Source organism: Neopsephotus bourkii, unplaced genomic scaffold (assembly GCF_033783945.1).
Source record: "Neopsephotus bourkii isolate Nb327-2 ecotype Australia unplaced genomic scaffold, CSIRO-AGI_Nbou_v1 NB_659, whole genome shotgun sequence".
Taxonomy (NCBI): Eukaryota; Metazoa; Chordata; class Aves; order Psittaciformes; family Psittacidae; genus Neopsephotus; species Neopsephotus bourkii.
The window spans coordinates 6,554,622-6,571,208 of NW_026901158.1; the positions used below are offsets into that span (position 1 = coordinate 6,554,622).

General features: G+C 45.8%; 1 protein-coding gene across 1 annotated transcript in view; it reads right to left on the reverse strand.

Moving 5' to 3' along the window:
• Nucleotides 1-7,918, reverse strand: part of COL27A1 (collagen type XXVII alpha 1 chain) — a 163,869-nt gene extending 155,951 nt beyond the window's left edge. The window contains exon 1 of the mRNA XM_061352908.1: nucleotides 7,834-7,918. The gene's annotated coding sequence lies outside the window, so the exon portion shown is untranslated. The remainder of the gene's footprint in view (nucleotides 1-7,833) is intronic.
• Nucleotides 7,919-16,587: the final 8,669 nt, after the last annotated feature.

Here is a 16,587-nt window from a genome sequence, read left to right on the forward strand (position 1 = left end):
CAGCGGTGAAACATGAAACAGGGAGGGGGAAAAGGGGCTTGGAATTGACTGTTCCAGTTTAATTAGCTGAACTAAGGGAAAGGGAGGAGGCAACGCTGCCACGCACCACCCAGCGTGGGGAGCAGGGAACAGAACCCTTGCTTTTGACAGAACACACCTCTCCAAAAAGCAGCCTGTCATTACTGCCTGGATAAACACAGTGTTTAAAACACCCAGCCCTAGTTAGCCGCGTTCCAGAAGGATCAGTTCCCACCTCTCCAAGGATCCGTAGCTTGGTTCAGCATCAAGGCTATTTATTAATGGGATTTTGCCTCTCTGCTCCTTTTGGAAAGCCAAGCGTGAAGGCATCTGGGGGCCATGGTGAGCATGCATTACAGATGTGCTGCATCACTCAGTGCCCAGCTTGAAGGACCAGAGGACCCCCAGGCACTAACATGGGTTTGCCCTCCCAGTTTGGTTTGGCCTGAAGAACAACCCTGTTCAATCATCTTCCCTTTTGCTCAAGTCAGAGCATCCCACATCACCCAGAACAGGGAATTATAGGGATATATTTGGATAAATACCTTATTCAGGTTGAAACCCATGGCATGGGCAGGCAGAAGGCAGGGGCAGAGGAAACCCAAGGCACTGGAAAAATCCTGTGGGAGGGATCAAACAAACATGTGAATAAGGTGGGATAAAGAGCCTTTCACTGCCCTCTGGGCCGAGGATCTGCACCCAGCCCAGATTGGGAACATCTAAACTTGGTGCCTGGCTGAGAGCTGCTGGAGCACAAGGGAAAGGGACATTGCCATGGAGGGTGATGGTCCCAGTGGTCATGGGAGGACACAGTTATGTGTCTGTGCGGTGTGGCCTGGGATCACATGGAACAGGGCTGCTGGGGAGGGCTGGATCCACATCCAGGACCTCAGTAGGAACAGAAGGATGAACCATCCACAGGAATGGGGCTCATCCCCATGGAGTCACTATAACCCAGGCAGTGGCATAGGAGGGATCTCCAGCTCCTGGGGATGTCTTGCTGCAACCTGGTACCTTGGCAGCAGGAAGCCCCTGGGAAGCTGCAGGCAGGGGGCCTGGTGCTGATCCCTGGCACAAACATTAACACCAAAGTGACCATTTCTATCCCTTCTTGCTCCCTTTGAGAGCAGCCCAGCCCCTTTGCCCTTGTGTGCGCCGTGCTTTCCTGTAATGCTCTCGCAGGGGTGTAATTCCCTGCACAGGATTCCTTTATCTCGACACAACTGTTTCTGTATTTAACATCACCACGCTGGCACTTCTTACACTCATGGGCTCTATTTGAATGACTGCCACTACTTCAAACCCTGGACTAAGGTCTGCTATACCCTGTAGGACTTGGTCATGAGCAGAAACCTGCTCATGAGCTCCACTGGGTTGCTGAGAACTCTCCACCCATGGCACAGTCGGGATGTCCCTGATGGCAGAGCTGGCCTGGTTGGGGTCCAGATCACCGATGCTCCTATTCCTTTTCTCTCTCTGGCTTAGGCCATCACTCCAAGACAAGGCTATTTCAACTGAGGAGCAGAACATGCAGCACTTCCGACTTCAGGGACCGCTGTCGGACAGCTATTTTGTGTTACATCTCTTGCTCCCAGTGCCCTATGGACAGTAATCACACAAGAGATGTTCAGCAAGCTCAAACCCACGTAACCAAGCTACTGCCCAGTGCTGTTTCCCCTTCCCCGCGGCCTGACGCAGCCCATCCCATCCTGTGCCACAGGGAGTAGCAGGGACATGTCTGAGCTTTGCAGCCGTTTGATGTTAAATGCTTTACATTCTTTTCAGGAACACTAAAGGCTTTTGTCTCTTGACCAGTGCTCTGGGGATGCCACGTCTGGCAAAGACTGGTCTGGTGCTTTTCCAGCTATACCCTATCACATGGGGCTGCCTGGCCAGCAGAGAGGTAGGAATGGCTGTTAATCATTAAACGCAGCCTTTCTCCATTGGAATGAGAGGAAACACAATGCAGTGACACAAGTCCAAGCCCACCCTTCCCAAGGAAATGCTGCCTGCTGATTACAACTCTGCCATATGTTTCTATTTAGATATTTAGAGAAGTATAGCTTTACAGGGTAGCTGGAAAGCAAACAGTTCAGGTGATGTTATAAGCAAGGAGGTTGAACTGGCAGGTAAGCTATGATAGATTAATGCATTGGAATGCCTTGACAGGAAGATCGTACAGCTCCTAAATCCTGACTATTTAGAATATCAAGTAAAGGCTGCCTGGTTTTGCTAACATCCCTTTGTTTTCTGTTTTTCCATGTGTTCCTAAGCTGTATTCAATCTATCCCTGGTTTAGGACCTATTCAATCACTGGTGCTACTGGAAAATACAGGAGTCAACAATATTGACAGGAAACCTGGAGAGGGGCTTTGGATAGGGGCCTGTAGGGACAGGCCAAGGGGAATGGCTTGAACCTGCCTGAGGGGAGACTGAGCTGAGCTCTTAGGCAGAAGCTCTTCCCTGTGAGGGTGCTGAGGCGCTGGCACAGGGTGCCCAGAGAAGCTGTGGCTGCCCCATCCCTGGCAGTGCTCAAGGCCAGGTTGGACACAGGGGCTTGGAGCAAGCTGCTCCAGTGGAAGGTGCCCCTGCCCGTGGCAGCGGTTGGAGCTGGAGGAGCTTTGAGGTCCCTTCCAACCCAAACCATTCCATGATTCTATGAAACAGATTCATGAAACAGAGCCACACGCTGAGCCAGACACGGGACAACACTGGGGAGCTGCAGGCGACAAACACTGGAAGGTACCAACTACTGGGTCACACCGAGTCCTTTCAGAGAAGAGATGCTGTTTGCTCTGCGGCTGCATATCCTAAACACAAGGACATGGTGCTTGCAGCTGCTGGAGCTCATTGGCACACCCAGCAAACCTCAAGGCTGAGGTCAAAAGGGAGACAGAAATCAGTGCAAAACCGTGGCCTTCAGGAGCCAGCGTGCTACAATACAAATGCCTGCTATAAAGATTTAGTGCGAGGCAGAGTAAGCCCAGGTCAGGTTCTATGTAGTTTCAGTAGGGAGAGGAAGGGAAGAAGAGCTTAAAAAGTATCAAAACAACTCTTTGTTGCCCAACACCGAAGGTAAGGCTATTTAAAGCAAACAAAAAGCTATTTGTTTTTACAAGTAAAACAAGGTTTATTTGTTTTGCTGGAGGAAAGATGCTTCCCTACAGCTGTAGGAAGCATTACCCTGTGCCCTGGTGCTGGTCAAGCGTGTGGGAGCAGTTTATTGGCCAAAGGGAAATCATACCTGCCTTGTGGCAGGAAGGAAATGAGGTAGAAGTGGTAAGTCCAGGGCAAAATGAAGGAAGGGTGACAGTAGGCAGAGTTAAGGTCTGGTCATCCTGCACTGGACTCACTAATGACACTAAAGGATGCTTTTTGAGCAGTGGCAAGGATGAGAAACCCCTTGCATATACATACATTTATACTTACGCAAAAGCTTATACTCTGCTAAGTTGAGGTTTCAACACCAAAATGACTGCAAATTGATTTGTGTGAGAGTAACTCTAAGATACAAACCAATGGCAGGGAATAGTTTAATCTGAGCTATGTTGTACTACTGCACACCGCTTCCTTTAGGAACTGTGTTCAGCTAATTTCTGCAATGGGTTGCTTGTCACTGATGTGATGTAGCTGGAAGGAGGTGCCACCGTGTCACCTCATTTCCAACCAGCTGTTTGGTCCCTCATGTCTCACACTGAACCGGTTATCTCTCCTCTGCCTGGAGGCAGGGGTGTCCGATGGCTCACACGCTAAGATCTCAGCACAGCTCGGGTTTGGTTTTCACTATTCCACTGACCTGCAGAGCGACCTGAAGCAACTTAAACCATCGCTTTTGTGCCAGTATTTCCTTGTCTCTAGAGTGAAGCTTGTGATATAGATCATCTTATGTGTAAAGAGGTTTAAGACCTTCAGACATAAAGCGCTGCCAGTGAACTATTACTTTACTATGCAGTTGGCAGCATCCTCTTCTGCAGGAGAAAGTGTAAATCTATTTCCCAACTAGCTTTTGTATTCCCTCCAACCTGCCATCATCCAGATGCACAGTTCATTAGAGACTGTGCGTGGCTTTATCTGGCTGTAAAGTCCCACGTGAAAAAGCCCTGCTGATTAGACATGCAATTCAAATACATCTTCTGGAGTACAGTAGACAATCCCTAGCGCTTTATCTGCGCTGACTGAAACGCAATCTGTGCCACTTAGAGCAGAACAATGCTCGATTTCTTCATACTTCGCTCGAGTTGTTAACACATAAAGCAGAAACACAGCCCATTTTCACAACGGAGCTCTCTTCTGACACACTCAGTCTGTTAACTGAGAGTATACAAATCTGCTTCAAAGCTAATAGGCTTCTCTTTTCTTCCAGCAAGCACACTTCTTCATATCTACACGCTCTCACTCTCTTTCCACTTCAATAGCAATAGTATTTGGTAAAGCTCTCGAAGGTGGAGCCACTGCAGAAAGACTGTATTTACTGATGTTTGGGTAAGAAATAATAAGAGACCTGGTTGTGTCTTTGCTCCTCCAGTTAAATCAAGTCAATATTTATACACCCACTGGTGAAATAAATCCCCTCCTCCCCAAAGCAGAAGGAAATAAAATGAAGTGATTGAAATGGGATTTCATGGAAGGCGGTTTGGCTTATTTGCTTTCAGAGTTTGGGAAGTGTTATGTTATTGTAGTTTAAATGCAGTTTTACTGTACAGAGGGCATCAAAGCAGCTTCACTGCGGGACCTTTCCTTCAGGACCAAAAGCTTGGGAGCCCTTGGATGCTGCTAAACTCATCACTGATGTGAGGGACACAAAGCACAGGTATGATGGGGGCTGGACCAGCTCTGTTCCCACTAAACACCCTCTGATGGGGCCAAACATGCAGAATGAGAAGCAGTGATGTTCCAGCAAGTCAGATACAGTATAAACAATTTAATCAGCATTGTTCCAGCTCTCCCAGCATGGGGATGCAGTCTAAATGCTGTCAGGGCCAATGGAAAGACCTGTATTGACTTCTCAGGCCTCCAGAACAAGCTCTGACTTCACTGGGACTTCTTGCTTGTACAGACCCACAGCCTTGCTGGTGCAAGATAGAGAACGTGTACTGAGGGCATTGATAACCAGACCACCTTTTTACCTTGGGATGAAAGCCAGGAGGGGAAAGGGGAACAACAGCCCACTCTCAAACTGGGAGCAGAGCTGAGTGTGACAAAGGGCTTTTGGGTCTTCTATTATTGGTAAGGCTTTCTAAAGCCAGCTTTCATGAATATAATTGAAATAAAGCTCTTAATCTCAGGTTGCAAACACAGACAGAGGCTAATACACTAATGCCAAGGATTGTGAAAATGACTGGTTCGAGGTGCTTCCACTTTTGTAACTCCAGAACTAACCCCATTGTTTCCACAGCTTGATTTTCTAAAAGCTCTCCATATCTGCCCCAGGAATCTCTCCTCTACATAGGAAAGGGTTTCCTACACCCCAAAATACTCATTTAATATCTTAACACTTTCTACTCATCATCTATTGTTTCCTTCTGACTGTAAAATAGATTGACAAGCACTGAGCATCATTTTAACAACCTTATGGTTTATGATTCCTCACTTTAATATGACATGTAACAGGCACAAAATCTCAGTGCTTAGGCACAAGTTGATGCCATTTCCAAGACTGTTGCCAAGATGCTGCTCTCTCCCCTCTCTACAAATCCCTAAGCATCCTTAAGACAACTGGATGCTCCCCTTGGCTTGACTGGGGTGGTGTGAAGACAGCAACGGCCCTCATAACTGCCTTGGATGGGTTTAGAAGATCCCTACTCCCTTCCTGGCTTCCTGCCCTCCCTTTTAGCCACCAAACAAACACAGGCTCTGGAATGGGACTTTCACACAAAGCAGCAAATCTTTGTGTTAACTCTATTATATACATCTTTTCCTCACAGCCTTTGAATTGCAATAGGTGATTAACATCCTCTTACACCATACACATCAACAGAAGTTATTGGTTTCCTCAGAACACGTGTTTGTACACAGCAAATATACCCTCCTCTGTATTGCATCAAAAGAAACCTGGTCACATCCAACCTCCTCCTATTATTTGCCATGTAATAGGAACCCCAGGCACCCAACTGGGGCCCTCATTGTGCTCAAGCTGGACAAGTGCAAGGAAAACATCCCAGCACCAAAGACACCACAGTTGAAATTAAGAGGGGAAAAAGAGCCCCAAGGGGACACTAACCCCCAATCACATAAGCCACAGATTTCACATCCTACCTCAATTCCCTTATGGACAAAGAAAACTGAGAAACAACCCAAGACTTGGACAAGCTGAGCAAGCCCTGCCCAGCACATTTCCCTTTTAGTGCACCGAGCTGTAAGGAACACACATTACAACTTTCTCAGGCTGCTCAAGAGTATCGTATCACAGCGTCTATTCCCTGTTTTAACATCATTAGGCTGTATGCATGTAAGGCTGGCAAGGGTTTCCACACATCATCCATGTGCTGAAGATAATGAGTTACTGCAGATTTGCCAATTCCTTCTTGGAAAGGGTCTGGTGGAAGCTGATGCTTCCATCTTTGACCCGTTGTCCCAAAGAAAACCTTATTCACAGCAGCCAGAGTATTTAAAGAAGACCAACAAAAGAGGTGCTAAAAATCTATGCATAGAATTCATTCCATCTCCATAAAATCAAAGCTGCTGCGGATGCGAGAGGGAGAAGCTCTGGTGCTATGGGCAGCAAACATGCCACAAGGCTGCAGACAATAACTGCACCTTCCTCCAGTGCCTGTGATGGGGTTTTTGGCTTCACCACAGGTTCATTTGTGGAGACAAGCGTGGAGTTCCTCCATGCCTCCTTGCCCATCACACGTTCCTCTCCCCCTGTTCCTATATGAATGAGGTTTGCTTTGCAAACAGGGTGACTGGGAGCCTCTGCTTTTGCTGGGCTTCTTCAGGTGAGGACAACAGTGAGAGGACAGAGGTAGGGCTGTGGGTTCTCCATGAACCCAACTTCTATAGCAAGCAAGTGGCAAGCACCAGGTTTTCTCCCCTCCCCCTCCCCCCACCTTCTCCAGGCTCATTTACCTTGTGCAGACCCCCTCAGCAGCAGCCTTTAGTTGTCTGATCCTGGGGCTGTCTGTATGGAAGCCCCCTCCTGCTCCCTGCTGTATGCAGCAGAGCCCATTCATTTGCTCAGGCTTTCCTGACCCAAAGGGGGAAAAGCTCTTCCCATTCGTGGTGCAGGGGAAAGAACAATCGCAAGCCAAAACAGCTTATCTTTTGTTATGGAGCTTCTAAAGCTGCAGTTGTAAGGACTTAAGGAAAACTCAGCATTGCTGGAAGGACACACTAATGCAGGTGTGGAAACAGCACAGAGCGGAGAAAGGGGAGAAGGCTGGGAAAGGCAGCCAGGATCTCAATCCAACTTTCCATTTTAGGAGTGCAGAACACCGTATTTCTTACTGAAGGACACAGGGAGATAAAAGGTGTTTGGCAATTTTGAGAGCTAATGGCAAACAGAATAATTCAGACAATAACCCAATCCACATACCCCTTACATTGGGGAGTTTTAACATCTTCATACAACTGTGAAAACCTCTAAGATCCCAGATTGCTCCATAAACATCATAGGAAAATCACTAGGAAGTTTCACTCTTATCCCAGAAATCCAATTCCACCCTTAAACTATAAACCTGTCTTTAATTATAAAGGACTGTCTCTTGAGAGTGTAGCAGTCGGTGCTGAACTTACCACGCACTAACAAAGATTCAGGCATTGTCAGGAGACAAAAGTAAAGCAAAATGCCCCCAAAGATCATTTTAATGGCCTTACCTTAATATTTCATACCTGTAACAGACTTCAGGTAAACCTCCAGACAAAGGAAAGGGTTTTAAGGCTCCTCCTCTATTCCCTATGAGGAACTGGAAGTTTTCCCACCTTGCCAAGACCCAGTTCCTGACTTCCCTCCTAACTGCAACCACCCCCAAAAGAGGCAAACACAGCCGTGGGGCACACGAAGGCGCTTAATGGATAGCTTAATGGAAAGCTTTAGCCATGGGTGCCCCCTTGTGACTTGGTGAGTAGTTAAGCACAATCCATAGAGCCCATCATGGCACATCATAGAACGATGGGGGCTTATCTGAGACTCCCCCTCAGCCAATACACTGGTGCTTCCCAGCGAGCAGACCCCGAGTACCCATTGCTTTGCTGCCAGATTTAGAGGAAGGGCTGTCTGTGACATCCCTTGGTACGTGCTGGGGACAGGGAGCAAAGGAGCCTGTTCCGTGCAGGAAGGACCTTGCCAGGCTGTGCAATGGACACCAGCATGGGGCAACAGCATGGCCTGAACATAGGAAGGATGTAGATCTGGTGGAGTGAGTCCAGAGGCCATAAGGATGCAGCCAGGCTGAGAGAGCTGGGCTGGCTCAGCCTGGAGAAGAGAAGGCTCCTTATGGGGAGACCTTAGAGCAGCTCCAGTACCTAAAGGGGCTACAGGAAAACTGTAAGGGCTTGGAACTGGATGAGCTTTAAGGTCCTTTCAACCCAAACCACTCTGTAATTTGATGAACTTCCTCAAATGGTGGTTTTGCTCCAGCAGAGGCATTGAAGCAACCTTTGGTTTAAGTCCCCCTCAGGCAGCCTGAGAACCACACTGGTCCCAATGGCAGCATAGGCAGATGTCTTTAATCCAGGCTTCATCACATGCATCCAGCCTAACACAATCCCCACCTAAACCCACCAGTCCCTGACAGCATCCAGGACATGGTGTTTCCTGAAGATCAGTCATGTTCAAAGCAGATGCTGGGCTGAGGTCTTGCCTCTTGGGATAAGGACTGTAGAAGGCTGCAGCCGACAACCTCCCACCACAGAGCATCTCATCTCCCACTGCTGCACCACTCCATTTCCCTGCTGTCCATTCATTTCCTTCCCTCTGCCAGCTGGTTACTGGTCCTCCCACTTCATTCCCCCTTGCACAACGAATGCCTTTAAGAAACAACCCACATGTTTGCAGGCACAAAACTCCACTCCTGAGGCAATGCAGAAGGGCCTTGATGCCATGAGACATCTTCTCCACCTGAGACAACAGGCTGCCATACACTCAAAAGGATTCAGACATTGTCAAAAGACAAAAATAAAGCAAAATGCCCCCTTTTTGGGCATGTTTCCTAAGTTTCAACTTCCTAAACTCATTCTTTTACTTGTTTTTCACCTATTGTCTCTCTATCACAACTTGGGAAAGCCAAGCATCCATCTGTAACACAACATCAGGGTGAAGATGAGTCACGTCCACCCTCATCCTGCTCTGGTACTACACAGGGGCTGTGCTGAACCCCTGCCTTTCTCACAGCAGCATCATTCAAGGTCTCTGGCATTTTGGCACAACTAAATATGGATTCTTCATTCCCACTACTTGGCAGCTCCTGCCCTGGGGGTATTTGTCTCTGCTCTGATATTTCTGCTGCAGAAGGGCCGGTACTTGCTCTTCTAATTTGTTCTGCTTTGAATATCACAGCAGAGAGGGGTAGAGCCACACTGTGCCTCTAAACCCAACAACGGTCACTTCAGTGCTGAGCCTCAATCCATGTTTTAATGGCCCTAATTTTCTAGCATTTGATCAAAATGTCCTTAAAGCAGATATTGCCCCTGGGCTTTGAAAAGAAGCAGAAAGAACAGGATAACCTTTGTGATACTCTGCTCGCCATCATCTACAGCCAAATCTACATAACTTCATTTTAGTATCTCCTTAGCCCACTCTGGTAGATGAAAGTTGAGCAAAGCTCAATGTGAAGTGGCTCCCTAACAATGCAAACCTCTCAAACTGCTTATATCATTTGGGGAAGGCACGGCAGCTCCTTCATCTTAGGAAATATGAATGGCTATCTTGTCTCTGAAAACATGCAAATTCAACATCTGAGAGTTGAAGTCCAAGCTGGATTGAGATGTGACAAATTACACAGTTCCAGTGGTCCAGATTTGGTACTTCAAAGAAGGCAGCACCTCAGGATGGCACCAGAAATATAAAACCCCTATAAACCACCAAACTATGCCCCTGCTCTTTGAATCCCTCAGTACAGACAAATCTAAGAGTGTTAGGGAATCTCAGATTGCTTTTATAGTATATGAAAGTATAATATACAATGGAAGTATAATATACAATGGAAGTATAATATACAATATATTCTGTATTAGAGTATATATAGAGAGTATATGAAAGTATACATATAGGGTATATAAAAGTATAGTATATAGTATATTCATTTACAGCATTAACCAAACAGGCTTTAAGTTATTGCTAGAAATACTAAAATTGCTTTCAGAGTAACTTACAAAGTTGGAATCTATTGAATGCTGAGTTTAAGATGTATTTAGTTCTCTGTTTCATCACCAAAGCTGTTGCATGTATACATGGCTTTAGCTGCTATAGGACTCGTCAGAACCTCACCGTGCTTTACTGCTTTGGTGCCAAAGGTGCAATGAGAAGTCCTGAGAAACTAGTTTCAAGCTCATATCAGCCAGCACCATCATCCTATAGGATGTTTGCTTCCATAAGCAGACAAACTGCTTCCCCTTTAGAAACGTGGAAATGCCAATGGAAAAGAGCTCTAGTGGGTTGCACCAGGTCTATAGCACAGTCAAGGCTGTTGCTGTAGCAAGCACCGATGCTGAGAACAGACAATACTATGGGTACCATGAAGCCCTCAGTATTTAATGATGAGCCAGGTATTTCTGATCACTTTTCAAAGGATGCTTCAGAAAAAATCTGAAGTAAAGAAAAAGAAATATTTCAGTGGGCAAATACTGGGGAAAACTTCCTGGGATTGCTTCAACTTTCCCTTCCCCAGCAGAAAAGTACTTAGGGTTGGACCAGATTCACAAATACCTTTGGTTGACCTGAAGCGAACAACTCTTTGCCCAGTTCCAAAGTTACACTTCCAAGGTAGTTTTCACAGTGCAGGTGGGCCTCAGCTAGGCAGAAACATCTGTGCTGGGGGCATTTACTACTTGCATACAAGCCTCTAGACCTTCACCATCAGCAGAATCCTTTCCTTGTTGCTTTGACTTCAGCTTAGAGCCAATTCCTAAGGCAAAATTGGTGCCCGAAGCCCAAGAAACGCTCTTAGGCTAGAAATCATGCTTGTTTGCATCTCTCTCCTGTTTGGTGGGAGCATCAAAGCCACTCAAATCAGTTCACATCACAGGTTCCTCTTCCTTAAAGGAAGCAATCCTTGCTTTGACATTTGCTATTACTCTCAGCATCAGCTCAGGAGACAGATATCAAAGGGGTGACAGGCTTGTTCACACATTAACAGTGAAGTATTTTGCAGCAGTTTTGGAGATGTACACACAGATTTCTGGTCCTCATTAAAATTAATGAATGGTTTTGTGTTCAAATGCCTCTGCCGCCTCTGAAACCTCAGTCATTATGGTTCAGAAGTTGTCTCTGTCATACAAACCCTCCCAGGAGGATTTATGAAGCTGTACATGAGTTATTATATTTAAAGTCATGATTATCTTTTAAGGTTAAGTTGTATATTAGGAAAAAGAAAGAGAAAAGGCTTCAGGAGAGATTGATGGAATAGAGTCAGTAAAAGGGAGCGCAGTGTATTAGGGGCTGAAGCATCAATAGCAGGTGGGCATAAGAAGCAGAGAGATCAAAACCAGCTGGACCGAGTGCAGAAGCAGACAGACAGCGGGGACTCTTCAGATTGGTTTAACACTCACAAAGCCAAGAGAGAAATGAATGAATAGGAGGAAGGATAGTGCAGCAAGTCCCTCTTACACTCAGGGACAGAAAGCACATCCCCAAAGATTTCTATCCACCTTGTATTTTAATACATACAAACCCCATTTCTTACATTTTCATAGTAATTTTTCACTGCCTGAGTTCCCAAAAGCTTCTGCTTTGCACCAAGTTTCTGCCTTCAGAGGCACTGCAGAGTGGAACATGAGTGAAAGGACTGTTAGGCAGAGTCAAGCCCCAAAGATTGCCATTACCTAATCCTGTACCATTACACAGCTTTGTGAGGAATATTCCAAGGTTTTTGGGAACAGGCTTACAACAGCTCACAGTGTTCCTGCTGCCCACCATGAGCACTGCCTTTATCCATCCTGGAACCACACTTGCACTCCTCCATGGAAAAAGACAGGGAATTACAGTGAACCTCAGAATCGTTGAGGAAAGATTCCTTCATCCTCCAAGACTGGCTTATGCTGTTATTACAATTCCCTGGAAATTGCTACATAGCCATCACTGGAGCATAAAATTGCATCAGGAGCCTCCAAAACATTCCTCTATGTACATTCCAGGAGGTGCTTAGCAAAGCCTCATGAGCACAGGGGATCACAGAAACCCCGTTACCCATCTGCAGCACCAGAGCATCGATCTCTCAACACAGAGCATCCCAGCCACCCGCTAAATGGGTTTTTGATTAGCCACGTTGTTGAAACCAACCACAAAGTTTCATAGCAAACATTGGGCTGCCAGGCAAAGGGTCAGCCCCAAGGCTCAGCCCGGCTTCATGGAATTCTTCCACTGGTTCTGGGCTGAAGTTCAAGTGAACCTCTAGATGGGGAGATGGGTTTAAAATTGGCAACCCTGCCTGATTTAATCAAGAGTCTCATGATGCTTGGCACATTGCTCAAAACCCCAGCATTTGGAATCTAATGCAAGAAATCCAACTGCTGCTTAAAAACCCCAAACCCTCTGTTCCATGTAAGCATTCTGCAAACCTGAGACATAAGTTCTACAGACCTTTGTAAGAAGCAAAGGACATGACGCACCATTTAAGTCTCCTCAGTTTTGGGAAATGTATTTATGCCTTTTATAGCCATCTGATATTAATAGTTTGTGTTTCCAGAATCACAACATCAAAATTCTTTCTCAAAACTGTGGCTAACTCATTCGCATTGAAATTTTAGATCTATTAGTTCAAAGAAAAATGCAAAAAGAGAGAAAGGGAAATTAAACATTCCCTTTCTCTAAGCATTCAAATAGCATTTAAACCAGAATGAGCCATTTCCTCTCTCTAACTTATTCTGCTGTATATTTTTGCCATATTAAAGTTATTCAAGATACTCCCAACTGACCTATAGCCTCTAGAACACGGTGTTGTGCAGGGCATAGAGCAGGACCTCAGAGTAAATCCATCTCTAAATCCTAGTCAATGATCTGCTTTCAAAGTGCAGATTGACTCCAAATAATCCCCCATAATCTGCACCAGTAACCATACTCAAAGCCACTTTATGAACAGTGACTACAATTTCAGGTCCAACAGAGCTCTACCTGTGATCTTCTGGCTTCTAACACCATTTACTTTCCAGCGCTGGTGTTATCTTGCTCTTTGCATCCCTCACATCTCCCCCTCCCTTCTTCCTCTCACAGTATCTCTTTCATCTGCTCTCAGTAGGTGCTGCTCTACCTAATTAATTGAGGATTTAACAAATGCACTTTCTAATTCAAGTAAATAAGCCCATGCTTGGAACAGGGGCTCACAGTGTTACCCAGCACTCCTTCCTCAGCAACAGGATATTATAGGCTCCACCTCCTCTGTGCCAAATTAATGCACAAAACCAATAGAGCAGAAGCAAAAGAGAGTCACTTAAAGCATCATTTAGAAGAACAATTCCAAACTAAAGTGGTTTCCAGCCTTGAGTCTCTGAAGCCAGAGAGATCTATAATGTGTGGTGATGATCAGGCTTTAGGAAGAGGGGAAAAAAGAATAGATCTAGATCTCAAACCCAAACTGCCATTTGGTGCTTCCAGTGCTCTTTTAGAGGTGACTTTGTACATGGGTTGGGAGAAGGATAGAGGAAGAGGCAAGGGAACAATCACTGGGGGCATTTCTGATACCTCCTACAACACCTAAATGACACTAAGTCTGCCCCATAACACTACCCAATATTAAGACTGCCCTCCTTCCATGCAATGAACCTGAGGTGAAGATTTAGGGGGCCTGTTTGGAAAATTCCCATCTGTTCTCACCCTTATTCCCTATCTGAAATCATATGCAGGTCTCCACCCCTGTTATTAAACTGTTGCTATCACTAATGCACAGAAATGACTGATAAGAGATGCATTTAAAAGAGAACTGATTACTAAATCACACCACTCCCTCCCACTAGGTTAAACAGGGGCATCCACTGCCTCCCTTACGGAAGAGATCAGGCGGTGGGAGCATTTGCAAAAGCTAAAGGAGAAAGGCTGCATTTGTGACAGAGCTATTTGGTGAGAGACAGCAGGACCGGCTTAATACACTGGAGCAGGGCAGAATATAGAGGCCAAATACATCAGACAGTGTTTTGACAGGGAGGAAAAACACTCTTTCTATTTCATTCCCCCCAGAGCAACTAGTTAAATGAAGCAGCAGGGGTGCTGGGGGTGGTTGGCATCCACCTCAAAGGCCTCTCATGCACTGGGAATAGGGCATCGGCTGCATCAGCTGCAACAATCCAGGCAAAAAGGAGATTCCCAAAGCAAATCAAACCAACCACCATCTTCCTCTGTTCCTGAAAACTTTGCTGCAGCACTAAGGATAAAAACTAAAACCCTGCTGATTTCAGAGTGTTCTATAAAAGGGTAACAAAAAATAGCGTTTCCAAACCAGCATTTGAGTTTGTGTCTGAGTTTGTTTCCACAGATGGGTTGGGAGCAAGGCTGTGTTAGTTTAGGCCCTATGTACCTAAAGTTCATTAAGTCAAAAGAAAGCTTTGTGCCTTTTAGTGGTTTTTGGATGAGCTTACGGGTTTCAATAGGCTGGCCAGGGCTACGGGAAGGACTAACAGGAAAGAAGGAACAGAGGTGTGTGGAGCAATGAGGAGTGTGAAAACAGGGTGACAGACCTGTAGTTTGCATCAGGTTATTCTCAGCTTGTTGTAAGCTCCTGGCTTTCAGCAATTAGCCCAGAAATAAAGATTTGTTTGTGTTTTTCACAGGCTCTCCCTGTTGTGGAGACCAGAGAGAAAGCCAAAAAAAATTGTGCTCTTCCCACTGCATTTCCTTCAGCAATAAACACCTCCTTCATTTATATATGCTTAAGAAAAACAACACGCACAAAGAGCCAGGAAACTGGCTTAAATCTTATTTAGGTATATGCAAAATCAGCCCATGTCATAGCAGAACAGCTGGGCAGAGCCAGCTTCAGTCTCTAGTCTTAAATATCCATTTAACCCAAACTTCTTGCATGCTTTTGTATGAAAGAGATGCCTCAAAAACTGGGTGAAGTTTGGATCAGTGTAGGCATGAGTGCTCATCCCTATGCCAGGCACACAGCCCTTGATACAACTGCTTCTCTCTTATGCCATATATACACCATGGCTATTGTTGATCAACAGTCAGAAGCACAGACGCATCCACTGAAGTTAATGTGATTTTTACATTATATGGAAGAAATCAGAAGCTGTTTTCTATGCACGAGGCTGTTACACTCTGTTTTCCAGAGGAAAACGGCTGGTTTACAGTAGGTCCAAAGCCTCAAGTTACCTCTTCAAGTATGCATCCCCTTCCCTTTCTGTTGGCTGGAACTGAAGCCAATGGAGAAATGATAGCTCTGACATCCCGAGCTGCGAGAGGAAGAGGGGAAGCAGCCGAGCAGGGAGTCCAGTTACACTCAGACTAATGAGCAGCAGCCCCATCAAATCACCGCGCTTTGTTATTGTGTTAGCACTCGAAGCATTACACAGAAAGCAACATTTCAGTTGCATTATGTTATTAATTTGGCTACAAGCCATTGCCTTTTCTAGATTGCCTTAAAAATAACTGTTTCCTACTGAAAACAGCTTCCTTTCTCCCCAGCCAAATAATAAAAGTAGCCGGGTTTGGGGATGCGGGGGAGAAAAGGGCCCCAGGTTGTTTCCAGTTTTTAGGTCTATGGAAACTTAGCAGAGCAGGCACTGAAGTGATGAAAGTCGAAAGAGCCTGAGTGTTTAGTGCTTGTTTTTGCTCCCTCCTTGCCAAAGCAGCAGCACTTGCCCATTCTTTCCTTTATGCCTGGCAACCCAACCACTGGTAGGGCAAGCCTCTGGTCTTGGTACCCACCACGGGGCGTCGGCATCCAGTCACCGCTCCGCTGTCCTGAGCTGATCCTTTTATTCCATGGCGTTCACCTCAGCTGTGTTTCAGCTGGCTTCGTGGCCTTGCTATTAAACTGAAAAACCTGGATGAATCACCTTCAGTTTATACAGTCACAAGTTTACTGCTCCTGTTAGCCACTGTTTGTCCCACATGCCAAAATACCCACCCTCTTTCTGGGTGTTTCAGCCACTGGAGTCACCAAAAAAAATCCCTTCTTCAACAGGGTGGGTGTTTTCAAAGTTTACTTTAGCCTGTAAAAAGAAATCCTAACTCCTTGGAGCAAACTCTTCCCTGATTTTATTGTCCGTTTCCAAAATCATGGCTTCTTGGAAGTCTTTTCTGTTCATTTAACACTGAAGCAAAAAGCCTGGGGTTATTTTGCTTCTGTCAAGACTGACGTTTGGTCTTGCCATTGACCTGAAGTGGAAGGATCTGCTTTTCAGTGAAAAGAGGGTCAGGTAAGGATGGGAACTCCAGATATAATTCAGACTGTGTTTGAGGCATCCTCACCAAAC